The sequence below is a fragment of a genome, unplaced genomic scaffold (genome assembly GCF_019419815.1).
Source record: "Pyrus x bretschneideri cultivar Hongxiangsu unplaced genomic scaffold, Pyrus_bretschneideri_v1 Contig5, whole genome shotgun sequence".
NCBI classification, from domain to species: Eukaryota; Viridiplantae; Streptophyta; class Magnoliopsida; order Rosales; family Rosaceae; genus Pyrus; species Pyrus x bretschneideri.
This window is the reverse complement of record NW_025999787.1, coordinates 12,118,743-12,132,500: the sequence shown is the minus strand read 5'-3', so window position 1 is coordinate 12,132,500 and position 13,758 is coordinate 12,118,743. Positions and strand designations below refer to the sequence as shown.

Sequence of the window (13,758 nt, the reverse complement as noted above, 5' to 3'; positions counted from 1 at the left end):
TATATGTATGTTTACTGAAAGAGATTATCTCTAAATCTCTTTTACCAAGATTATCGGATCTGGATCTTTGAAATTTCATCTAACGGTGCACCTGTTTTGATCCCTTAAAAACTATAATAATTTTTGGCCGTTGGATTAAATTTCAAAGACTCAGATCACTTGATCAGGTGGTCTTGGTGGAAGAGATCCGGAGATGATCTCTTTCCTATGTTTACCTTTCTGAGGTGCTTTTGGATATATATATATATATATATATATATATATATATATATAAGTGTTATTGACACTCCAAAATTCTCATTCTACATTTTTACAAGTGTATTTTTCTTTCTAAATATAAAAAGTTTGGAATGCCAATAACAATTCCCTATATATATATATATATATATGTGTGTGTGTGTATACGTTTCCCTCCTTGGATTTTTGTGAGGTGCTTTTGGATGTTGATTTGTGAGGAGAGTAGTTGGATCTTTGAGGTTGATTATTTACGTTTGCCTCGGATTTTTGTGTGGTGCTTTTGGATGTCGATTCGTGAGGTGATTATGGCTGTTGGATTTGTGAGTTTGATTATGTATGTGTGTGTGTTTGTGTGTTAAACATACATACATATATGTATGTATGTACGTACGTTTGATTTGTGAGGTGCTTTTGGATGTTGATTTGTGAGGTTGATTATGTGTGTGTGTGTGTATATCAAACATACATACATATGTATCTATGTACGTGCGTGCGTACGTACGTTGGCCTCCTTGGATTTTTGTGAGGTGCTCTTGGATGTTGGATTTTTGAGGTTGATTATTTTGAATTTGTAAGGTGCTTTTGGACTTGTGAGGTGCTCAATACGTTTACCTATATGAAATTATGTTTTGACTCCTTGTATATGTGAAAGTTTATGCATACGTACACAAAACTCTAAAAATAAAGGCACACACACATACATATTTGGCACACTCAGAAATGCTTTCATTTTTCTGGTCGGTAAACGTATTACTAATTGTTTATTTATTTATCACAGTTAATTGACTTAACGATCATAAATTACGATATAATAAAATGTTTTGATTATAAATACGAAATTTTGTGAATCGATAATAAATATATTGAGAATAAGTTTCTCCTCATCTTTAAGTAGTCCTACGTTAGTTCTTTAGTTATTTTAATATCGTCACATGCATGACATCTTCCCGAAAACTTAATTAATGAATTATTCAAATTTCTCATATCATGCTGAAAAGACTAAATTTGTAGATAAAATTTTGTAAATTAAATGACATGTAAGTTGATGATTGAATTATTACTTAACCGTTGATAAACGTGCTCAAATCTATTAATAACATATTATTTAATTTGTAAATTTTATTTACAAATTTAATCTCTATATTATTATCCAATTTCTCTCTTATATAAGAAATTTCTCCCCAATTTCCAAAACAAAGATTCTAAACTCACAGGCCCACCCACCCCCAAGACTAAGAAAAGAAAGATTCTAAACTCACAGGCCCACCCACCCCCAAGACTAAGAAAAGAATCAGTTGCCGAGAAACTACCATTTGTATCATTATACAAATGGTGAGATATACGTGTTAAAAAATTTATAACTTAAAAAATAATATTTTTTCACCACTTACATAAAAATACGTAATATACTACGTGTTCCCGTTACAATAAAAAATTTCTGCTGTTTCAACATCTATGTCATTTGCACAAATCCAGCTGTCTAATTTTCATAGGCTTTCATAAGTCCAGAACACCAACTGTCATTTGTACCGGGAACTCCAAAAAACTTCCCGTCTGTATGAGCATTATGTCACATCTCGAAGCAACCAATTGATCTGTTGCTTTGGTACCTTAGATTTGAATCTTGGCTCCAGTTTCCTTATTTGCATTGACCGATTGAAAAGAAATATAGAGATAACACACACGACACAAAGATTATCAGCAGACGTATATGGTAATCACAACTTCACAAGTGTTTGGGCATTACCACAAAAATCTAACTTTAATTGGTTCTGATTATGACTTCCAGGACTATTTATAATCACAAGTACTTATTTATACTTTGGTCGGAAAAGATCCATTTTCTCAGTTTTTAGTGCAAATTTGAATGATTTATTTTAGATTCTTGTTTCGGTAATATATATATATATATATATATATATATCTATAAAATACATCGGACAAGATATTTATATGCAGTTATGATTTACAGATCCAGTACTAGATATGATATTCTGAAATTCAACAACGTAAAAGTGGGAATAAGTGACAAACACAAACTGAACATAAAGAAATTTATCACCGAAACACGGATAGTATATTACGTGTTTTTATATAAGTGGTGGAAAATTTTATTTTTTAAGTTATTAAATTTTTAACCTACATATTCCACATTTTGTATAATAACATGTGGTGTAACATCCATGTTCCAGTCACACTTGAAAATCTCTCCATACAGACATGTAGTGACTTTTCCCTCTTAACATTCAAACTTATTTGCAGGCTGAAATAAAACCATCTGATGGGAGTGAAATACAGGGTGAATTCAGAAACTTATACGTTCATATATCAGCTGAGACATACAAGAAAGTAGATGCAGCGGTTGCCTGTAATTGAACTGCTACTCGCCTCTGTATAAGTGAGTTCCGTTTAATTTTTATTTTAAACATAAAGCTTTACATCCAACAGTTTCTTATAATTTTTTCTTTCTTGCTATTTACTATGATTTTGCAGATGTTTTCTCACTATTGTTACTTGAATTACTTCCATATAGGGAAATCTGGCAGCGATTAGCAGTCCAGAACACTACCACCTCTAATATGGTTCCGACTACTGTGTGATGTATATTACTTTAGTCTAAAGTAGGAGGGAAATTGGCACTATTCATATGAACAGTGTTTTGATCGATATTTCAGTTTATTTACAAGATTGCCATCAAGTGAAGGCAGCTGGGTAGCCTGGGTTAGTTCGTTTTGGGCTGTGTTTGCTGAGCTTACCTCAATTGTTGATGAGATCGGCCTTTGGGTGTTCAAATGATGGGAATGCCCATCTAGGGTTAAGATTGGACGGTCCGGATTAAAAGTTTGGAGGATACTTTTGTCATCTTAATTGTCGAAATCGTTCCCTCTTTTTCTCTCCCGACTCTGTCTGTAACCATCCATCCGCTCTGACGTTTGAGCGCATCTTAGGTTGGGGAGGAGGGCGACGACGAATCCGCTCCGAGTGAACTCGGCTTCCGCCGCAACCCACTCATCGTCTTCGTTTCGCTTCAAAGATCCGAGCTTATCTACATGTCGGTAAAGTACAAATTTCTTCCATAACTCTCCATTCAATCGTCGGTTGATGCATTAATTTCAATCGTCCTTTTTTTCCCCTTATTTCTTCTTCCTCTGCTTCGTTTTTGCTGCTGCTGCTACTTCTTCTTCTTCTTCTTCTTCCCCCTTATGGTTCCCGCCCTCTCTTGCTTTATTTCTTTTGGTATTTTCTCTCTTTATTTCTTCTGATATTTTCTCTCTCTCTTCAAAATCCCACAACAGTCTTGAGTTGGAGGCTTTGGCTCTGTTGGGTTTTTTTCCAATAGCTCAAAGGGCCGAAAGGTATTCCCTTTTCATAATCTTCTTTCCCAATTTCTTTGGGGTTAATTTCGATTTTCTTATGCTATTTGCAGTGGTGCTTTTTAGGGTTTAACTATTTGATTTCACAGATTCATTATAGACACAGTAAATAGTTACATTTTAAATTCGTATTTCATAACTTGGTTGCTTGATTCTAATGTCGATTCGTTACAACAGAAGTGAATTTTTTCTACTTAAAGCATGGAATTTTTGCTTTTGTTTTTATTGTTGTTGCCTTGATTGTGGTTATCTGACTGATTAATACTCCATGATATATTGAGCAATATCGTGCGGCTCAAAGAATTTCGTTTGTGTTTACGGGTATTTTTGTGCTCTGAATAATTCTAATCAAATTCCATTAAGGTCAGAATTTGTAGCATATAAGGGAAGGTTAGCAGATACTTGCCAATTATCCAAAGCTGGATATTAAGGTCTTTAAGCTTAATATCCTTTTGTATGTGTGGCATCTACTTGGAAAAGGTTTCAACTTTAATGTCTGTATGTGTTATTACTCTTCACTGATTGACAAGAACTAGGGTTAAAGAAAAGCATCCTATAAAGTTTAAACTGGAAGGGGGCAGGGTATAAATTACTGGTGAAATGAAACTAGAAATATAGTCTTATGATTTGTGTCTAAAAACATAATAAAGGATATTACTTCCATCGATGATAATAATAAGATTGTTATTTATGTGGTTATGAGTTTCAAGTCTCTTTGATTAAACATTTTCTTTCTTACTCAGGGGTTCACCATGAACCACCTCTTTTTGCAGCTATTATACTTTGATTAGGAAAAGATTGGTGGATTTAGCCTTTGCCTACAGGTACCAAGACTTTTCATCTTTAATTTTGTTTGATTATGAATCATTAGCGTAGTTACGCACTACGATAAGCTCATTCCTATTACTGAACTATAGAATATAGATACAGAGCTGGGTGGCAGATAGGATGAATTGAAGAGTGGAGTTGGGGGTGGCTAGGAAAATGGTGTAGTGGGATTTTGAGAATAGCTCTGCGGCTTGGGGGATGAGGCAACTATGGTGGTTTTCGTGCCTAGAGGAATGAATATTATAGGTCTATATTTTTTGGATAGGCGTAAGAGGCTGCAGTATGGGAGATTGCTTTTCATATGAAGGTCACCAATGATTGGTGGGTTCGATTTTTTGCTAATTTCTTTACTGTTATCCCAGTTTTTTTGATAATTTTAAGGTCTCTGAATTGCTAATAGATTTACCCTTTTTTTTCCTTCAGAATTTTGGGTCGTTGGTGGAACAACTTGGTTGCTTGACATTATAAGGTATATAATTTGCTATACTTTTGTTTTAGTTTCTTCAGTTAGATGTAATGTCACCCATTTGAATCAAAATTTTCTCTTTTGTAGCGGGTTTCATTGTTGAAACTGATTCCACAATGTTTGAATAGGAGCTAAAGGTTTTTGGTTGAGATGTTAATAAGCTTTTCTAATATCTGGTTTTAGGTTTTGAATTCTGCCCGAACAAAACTGAAGTTTATTTCATCTGCTTGATTAAGTACAGTTATGCTTTAAACTACTCACGAGTGTATATTTTATGTTAGAAAATAATCTGACGATTATGCCTTCATGAAAGAAGAGGTGGTAAAAAAGAATTAGAGATAATGAAGACACTGAAACAAGCGAATCATATAGGCAGTTTGTAAATTCTTAAGACCATACCTCCAAACTGAACATAGCACCAAAATTCTTCTGTTCCTCAACTAGCTCTTCTTTTCTTCTTCTTCTCTCCCTCATCGACATCCTCAAATGAATGCTTCTTCGTTTATTAGAGTTGCAATAATCTTCCCATACATGTTGTAATACCCCCATGAGCTTGCCAAAGGTACTGACTGGGTGCTGATTTCAGGTTCACATACAAATGTGACTAGCGGTTACAGTTCCATAAGGAGGTGGAAGCAGAAGAAGAATTGGCGTCACCCTTCAGTTTTTCAACCAAAAGGAGGTAACCTTTATAAATGATTCATACAAGCTTCTCTGTTTTGTATCTCTGAAATTTGAGTTCTTTGACTAAAACTGTGAATAGTGATTGGTAAGTATTTCGCATTTTTTTTCTATGGGCCATTTGTGTTCTATTTGGGTTGTATTTTGAGTCATGTAATTTAAATTGCAAAAGGTAAATCCAGTATGCAAGCTCTCACGGGAAAGTTGAAGTTGAAGTTGAAACTACACTATGGAATGTTAAATATTTAGTCGAAATCTGAAGACCGAAAAATAAAATGACTAAGAAGCTAAACTGAGTAGAGTTCAAATTTTTAGCCTCAAATATCCTTAGGCGGACACAAAATTTTGACCCCAACATCCAGTTTAATTAATTCAATTTTGATAAGTGAGTTAAGAGTTTTTCTATGACTGTATTACTGTGTTTGATAAATGAATGACAAATTGGAAATAGTTTCTTACTTACGTTTTTCTTAGGTCTGTACTAAATTGAATGTTGGTTTGGTTATTTCCGAACTTTTCACATAACTTTCATTACCCAATAGAGACTATGAAAAGCCCAACCTTAATTTTGTAAATTGATTTTGGTACCTGCAAATGAGAAAAAGGGTAAAGTTTCACATCCCTTTAGTGTTTGATCCTGAAATTAATTTTTCTGTGAGTCCTGGATCTCTGTACATTTTGGGTAAATTTCAACAACTTTCTCTTTTCGAATGCCTTTTTATTTTCTATTTTTGCCTTTGAGCTTCTGCTTTTTGGGCATTTTGGGTTGTATTTCCTATTTCTCAGTCGACTGGAAATATTGAGGGAGGGAGAGAGAGAGAGAGAGAGAGAGAGAGAGAAATTGCTCTTCAATAACTATGCTTCTATATTTCTTAGGGTCTGGAATTTGATTAATTAGAAATGACAGCTTGATTTGACTGGTGTTTTATTTTTTATTTTTGTATCAATTTAAGGTACTATGAGTTGGGACCCGACAATCTACCATATGCTGCCAAGTTCTATGACTTCTGTGGGGCTGAGGGTCTTGAGGCATCCAGCTGCACTACCAGTTTCCATGTTTTGTATGATGACAATTGATTCATGTAAATCTCTCTTTTAAGTTTCATGATTTCATTCAGTCTTGCCCTTGCACTCTTAACCTCTTTTATATCTTTTATAAAAGATAGTCTCATCTCTTTTATATATACATGAAGTTGATGAGTAATTAGGTTTTTTTTTTTGTTAAGGTGTGCGTTTTTTTTCATTATTGTATTAATGTTTTCTGCTGTTGTTTATATAATTCTAAGAGGAGAGAGATTAATGGCATGAGGGTAAAAGAGACGGGAAGGAAAGGGAAAGATGAGGAATGCACAGGTTTGGCCTATTTTGCCCTGAGTTTTTTTTTTTTAATTGGTTTGGGATTTTGTTTATGTTTTGTGCCCTAATTAATATTGTTTTGAATTCATATAGAATTTTGTTTATGTTTGGGGTTGTCATGTTCGAGTATTTAATTTGGTATTTGGTAGTTTACGTTACAGTTGTTGTCGATTTTCTTAAAGGATAAATCCAGGCGATAATGCCTTCTCTGATATATGTGCAAATGTTAACATTTGTAGATTTTCAGTTTTTAAACAATAAGATAATGTAACCGTTCAAACTCCAGAGTGCTTTGTCATTAAGGTAAATGATTTTCGTTTGTTGCTTTGTGCCTTTTGTGATTAAGAAAGTTTAGTCATTTGTTTATTCACATATTAATTAATTGGTGAGAGGATGAAATATTTCACTGCTGGTTACTAAGAAACTAATAGAATCTGACAGAAACGAATAGAATCTGACAGAAGAGTTTTCGTTTCTTTTTCTTTGCTTGCATTAATTTTGTATTGTTTTTTTATTTTAGAATTCTTTGTGCATATTTTTGGGGATTTTTATTTGGTTAGAGAAAGGGGAAGAATATAGGGAGAGGAGAATTATATCCTTCAATAGAAATGCTGCATTCGTATTTATGTAATTGGTTCCAGGGTTGAAAAAACAGTTAAGTTATTATATGGAAAAGTTAGAATATAATTGCTATATATGGAAGAGTTGGAATATAATTACCAGGACAAAATGTTAAGCCTGCTCTCTTTCAACCTTAAATACATTCTCTTTTCTATTTGACAATTGTTGATTTATTATAATTTTTATGCTTTGCCTGCATGTTGATGCAACCGATATTCATGGGCAATTTCACGACCTTCCAGAGCTTTTTCGAATTGGAGGGAAGGTATCAGATCTTAAATACCAAATCTTCAGGTGAATTGGCCCTTGCCATTACCTGGAAATGACTCCTCTCACTCCCAAAAGATAAATTCAGGTATTGCATGTTGGATTTCAGTTCATTTTAAGGTTAATCAAAGGTAATCCTAACAATTGCATTTTTCCGGTGAGATTCAGAAATTCGACGGGTAATTTTTGGTTAAACGGCAAGCAAATGTCGTCCTAAGTGTCGTCATCCTTCTTGGTACAAGGCCACAGCGCAACCACACACCACCCTTCTGCTCCTACTGGTGAGGTAACATCACTATTTAATATGGGGGAATTTGTGATGTGGTTATTAATCTGCTTTTCGATTTATTTACTATTAAAATGTGTATGTTGCTTAGATTTATGTTGGTTTCGATACGAAAACTAATTTGTTCTGGTAAGTAGTAATGGCCTATTAAATTGGGAACACATTTTTGTCAAATGAAACTATGCTTGCACAAATTTTGTCAAAAAAACTTTGATTTAGATATCTATATTTGTTGTTTTATTCTATTGACAATTCGTTGTTTGACTGGTTTTGTTGCTTTCCTCCACTTTTTAACTCATATTCGTTAATCTACCTATTTTATTTGGGTGATAAGTTAACTCTTTTAATCTTAAGCTAAAGGAAGATATAGGGTGTGGTTTTGTTAATGGCGGTGGATGATTTGGATGGAAGTATGTATCTTGGGGATTTTTTTGCTTGCAGTTGTTTAGGCCAACACTAAAGAAGTTTTGTGGAATGAGATTCTTATCAGATTCTTATACCAAATTGTTTCTCTGTTTATGGCAGGTAATAAACGTGGTCCAACCAGAATCTGATAAAATGTCATTGTATATATGCTTTTCTCGATTTCTGCTACGATAATGAGGGAATAGAGAGGATTGCGGCCAGTCAATCTGAGGTTTGTACTACTCTATCCCTTTCTTTTTCTCTCTGTGAATTTCTTGAAATTGACGATGCATGTTCTAATTCTTGCTGTGTTTGGGAGCGGTGAAAGCTCTAGATTAGCTTTGATCACTTGAATTTTTTTCTTATTTAGTTCAGCACAGTTGGACTACATAATCCTACCATTAGGCTATTTCTAGGGATGTTTATGTTTACTTTTGTTAGTCTGTTGACAGTTTGGTATGTCTATCATATTGATGGAACTAAATTGTGAGTTAATTATGGTTTAGGTTGATCAATTTTGAATTCGGAATTCCCTTGGAAACTGTCACAAGTGGTGTGTCTGTTGTGGTTACATGAATCAAAAGCGAGTGAAAGGTAAAGCTTCTCTCCAAACATTCATCACCAGCAATTCCAATCAGAGCCAGGTATATCTCTCCTCTTGCTTTCTCTCTACGATGTTCTATCCCAATTTCTCTCAGACAGTAAGGGTTTTGGTTTGCTTTCTTGGATTAAATTTGTATATATTCCATTGCATCTCAGTTTTCTTTGATTTAATAGCATAATCTGGCTCTTGGTATTCTAACTTTGCTTTCTTTGCATCAAAATTGTATCTGGCTCTTGGTTTTCTTGATCTAATTTTTTATTTATTTCAATAATTAGATAAATTAAGGAAAGAATTTCTATTAGTATGAGTATTCGATTCTGATATATCATTATCCTCCATTTGACGTGATTTTGGATTATTAGGACTAATGCAAGGATATATTAGACATTTAGTGTTTTCAGGCATTCGCGTGTTTGCTTATTATAGATGATGTATTTCTGTAGTGCACTAATATTTGTTTTAAAAAAATTAATTAGTTTTTCCTCCCTGGTGTTTGCTAAAGGTGCTGCTCGAGACGATGTTGGAACGTGCAGGTGATAAGGATTCAGGGGATGAGGAGGAAATGGCAAAGGAGGAGGACCAAAACGCGTTCTCTGTTAGGATAATTGGTGCCCTGAATGCCATAAAGTCTGCACTCACCACTCATTAATTATATGGTTTGTTTTTGATAAATTGTTGAATATATTGTTAGTTTAGTTATTGATTGTATTGAGTGTGGTTTATGCTTTTGGTATTAAGTATTTTTTTCATATCCCTGAACTCCTTTTCAGGTAGAGAAACGTGAGTTCTTCTAAGGTGTTTAAGTGAGTGTTGGTCAGAGAGTATTTTGTTTGAATATCTGTCCGAACAAAAAATTTCTTTGGAATGAAATAAATGAAACAACTTTTGAGACTCCCACATTTGAGATTTGTATTGGTTATGAAAGTATAAGACCAAAAGTTACATTTTCATTCCCATTTACAGAAATACAACTTGCAGAATTAGTTAAATGTATCAAATGACTAGCATGTGAATTTGTGTATAGTTAAAAAATAATCTTATCCTTAAGGATTATTGATTGGGCAAATTTGGTTGAGTAAATTTAGGGTTATTGATTGGGCTAATTTGGTTGATTAGTTGATCTGATTTGGATGGGTTTGAGGGTTAGTTTCTAGGAATGTTCCATTGGTGTTCTTTTTCTTCTACACAGTTACCAAAATCTCAAGTTTCCATTTGATCCTCGAGTACAACCCAATCATATTTGCTGTAATACAATCATATTCTTTTAGAAAATACATGCATGTTCTCTAAACTAAAATACACTTCTCCGATTGTTGTGATTATTGGATTGGATTGGATTAGATTTTCCTTATTTACCTTCATATAATGGTGGGTTTTAACTTTTCAGGTGAAAGTTTTTACGCAACCTCATTACTTGGAAAATTTTGTTCAATCAACATTCAATGCCCTGCCATCAGATCAAGTTAAAGGTACGAATCACTATCATACTATTTTTGTCACTTTGTATTACCTTGCTGAACACAATGGAGTGAATTGTCTTCATTTGCATTCTTGCATTTGAACTTACGTATGTTCTTACTTGACATTTGTAAGCTTTTGATTAGTCATGAAATATGATACATTTTCTCTGTGTTTACAAACTTATGACATACAATCAGTTTCTTTTTGGTTGGGTTGAAATGATATTGATTGTGCTGTTATAAAGCTCCTTTTTATAGTTGGGTTGAAAATCATGTTAATATAATATTTTTTTGGTTGGTCCAATCTGTAACAGATGAGATTGTTTTGTTTGAATCCAAATTTGATCTTTTTTTGTGTGAAATTATAATGGAATTGCAAATTTGTCAGGTATATCTTAAGATTCTTTGTTGCATATTTACCTTTTCACAACTTTTACATTGTCTCTTGATTGGATGAATTTTTATAATTTCCATGATCAACGGATGCATGAAGTAAGGAGAAAGCTACTACTCTTATGGAGCTTCTTTGGCTTGGTAAGTTGAAGTTGCAAATCATTTTTTTCGTTCCTTTTCTGCTTAATTTATCTTGAGAATATTTGCATCTTAATACTTATTTCAAATATGTTAATTTGTCCCCTTTTTCATAGAATTTTGTGCAATGTGAATGTAGGTTATTCTCAATCCACAGATAGTGATTATTTAACGACTTCTCCAAACTTCGCTACTCAGCTTTTCAAGTACTTGCAATTTATTCTTAATCATTCTAAATTATTCTTAATCATTTACAACTTGCAGAATTAGTTAAATGTATCAAATGACTAGCATGTGAATTTGTGTGTGCGGCTAAAAATAATCTTATCCTTAAGGATTATTGATTGGGCAAATTTGGTTGAGTAAATTTAGGGTTATTAATTGGGCTAATTTGGTTGATTAGTTGATCCGAATTGGATGGGTTTGAGGGTTAGTTTCTAGGAATGTTCCATTGATGTTCTTTTTCTTCTACACAGTTACCAAAATCTCAAGTCCCCATTTGATCCTCGAGTACGACACAATCATATTTGCTATAATACAATCATATTCTTGAGGTTTGGATTTTTTACTCTCATGTTTCTGCCCAATCATATTTGCTCATGTTTTCGCTGTTAGAAAATACATGCATGTTCTCTAAACTAAAATACACTACTCAGACTTCTGTTTCTTATGGAAACAGGTGCCCTATGTGTTTTTGGCTTTGCACGTTTGTGCTTGAAAACTTAGATGCCAGAATAAGAACAAAACAGGTTTTTTTTTTTTTTTTTTGTTTGACAACTGCTAAAACATGTGCCTAACCTACAGGATGTATATTTTGCCACCTTGACTGCAAGGGCAAGTTTTGTGTGAACTGGATGTTGCTTTTGTTTCTTCTGTTTATTAGTGAAACAGAATGTTCAGTTTCGTCCTGTTAATTGTACAATGTCTTTTCATGTCAGCTAAGTTGAATGTATATAAAAACGAAGTTGCATATCTTACCGATCTCATTCACTCATCTATCCCTCTGTTCATTCATGATTATGTTGAATTTATTCAGGTAAAATGTGTCTTATTCATGCAGTTAAAGGTGATGCATTCAAGTCCCGCAGCAACGCGCGGGCATATTTTCTAGTTTAAACTAACCTAAATAATAGATTAATCTAAACAAAATTAAACGCGCACGAATCAATTGTAATAATATATGCAAATACGAGTCGATCCCACTGGGATTGCTTTAACACCAATTTAATCGATTAATCACGCTAGACTTAATTAAACAACAAAGGGATAGATTGAATTGAATAATTGAGTAATTGATTAAAACTAAAATTAACAAGAAAAATAAAAGACAATTAATTAAAACAAACACATGACACAAGAAAACCTAAGGTTATGAATCTACCAACAACAATCCTATTTACTTTTCCTAGAGTCAACTACTATCCAATTACCATGCCAATGTTAAAGGTTGTTCTTTCAAATGCATGCCAACAATAAATTCAAAAAGATGCCACAGTAGAATATCTCAATGGCAATATGAATATAATCAGGTGTTCAACAAGCTATACAAGCTCGCAAGTCGGAGTCACCTAATGTGACATGTACGACTGCACCTATTGCTTATCCATCTAGTCTAACACACGAGTCGGAGTTGCCTGATGTGACCTATACGACAGGCTAAGTGTAATAATAATATACGCTCTAGTGCTATGATCATGTGAAACTAGCGCTATGTGTGGTCACCTACGAGTCGGATTCGCCTAATGCGACCTGTACGACAAGCTAGCACCTACTTGGATCCAAGGTAAGCGTGCGGTGCGGAGGTGAACATACACGTGAAGGACTAGCCTAGCCTTGGGCTGAGCACTAACACCTGGGTGTAGCAATGATGAGCCGACTATATGAATATGAGTATGCCAAACAATTCAATCATCCCCACAATAGAATAAACTCACCTGGACGTACATGAGAGTCCTATAGAATGACTTAGCATTTTGCAATAGCATAATATTTATGAGTAGGTAAAATGCATATGAATATGCCATGATCAAATATATAAATCTTAACCACATAACAACATTTTTAAAATTATATAACTCATGGCATAATATGCATAGAACAATTTAAAAGCATTTGTGGAAACTATAAAGTGTGTGTGTATAAATTTGTGTGTGTGTGTGTGTGTGTGTGTGTGTGTATGAAAACAAAATGCCCACTCACTGGTATGTCGTAGGGTCATGGCCCCCTAGCCTCGCTTGTCCACGTACGTCCTCAGGGTAAGTTTCCCCTATATGCGAAACTACTACTTATAATTAATTAATAGGACATAAACGGAAAAACTAGGATAAACTTCCCATAATTTGCTCAAACAGAAGGTTTGAATATACCAAAATGTTCTACTCAAAGTCATGGACCTGCACGTAAAAACCAATCCCCGGCCGGAGGCCAGACGCGCCCTCACGCGCTGTCCAACCCACAGCCATGCGCAGGCATGCGTCTGACAGAAACCTAACAACAATTAGGAATATTCTGTTAAAGTGACGGAATATTCTGTTAAAAGTTAACGACGTTACCTGACGTCGTTAGAATATTCCATCAACTTTGACAGAATATTCCTTGTCTTCTCCGATAAGCCTCGCTATCCGTCGCCATTTGCCGGTGAC

General features: G+C 34.2%; 1 long non-coding RNA gene across 22 annotated transcripts; it reads left to right on the top strand.

Annotated features, from left to right (window-relative positions):
- The first annotated feature begins 3,128 nt into the window (after positions 1-3,128).
- On the top strand, positions 3,129-11,669 carry LOC103960395. 22 transcript variants are annotated; one of them, XR_007252563.1, is made up of 15 exons: positions 3,133-3,293; positions 3,534-3,593; positions 4,385-4,435; positions 4,705-4,760; positions 4,863-4,908; positions 5,492-5,587; positions 6,540-6,668; positions 7,806-7,918; positions 7,999-8,116; positions 8,642-8,753; positions 9,028-9,165; positions 9,628-9,781; positions 10,513-10,594; positions 11,079-11,119; positions 11,256-11,669. It is a non-coding gene; the product is annotated as an uncharacterized LOC103960395 (long non-coding RNA). The 22 variants fall into 22 exon arrangements; XR_007252573.1 differs by lacking the exon at positions 4,705-4,760 and adding an exon at positions 7,182-7,245 and having other exon boundaries at positions 4,355-4,435; positions 7,858-7,918; XR_007252558.1 differs by lacking the exon at positions 4,705-4,760 and adding an exon at positions 7,182-7,245 and having other exon boundaries at positions 4,355-4,435.
- The last annotated feature ends 2,089 nt before the right edge of the window (positions 11,670-13,758 follow it).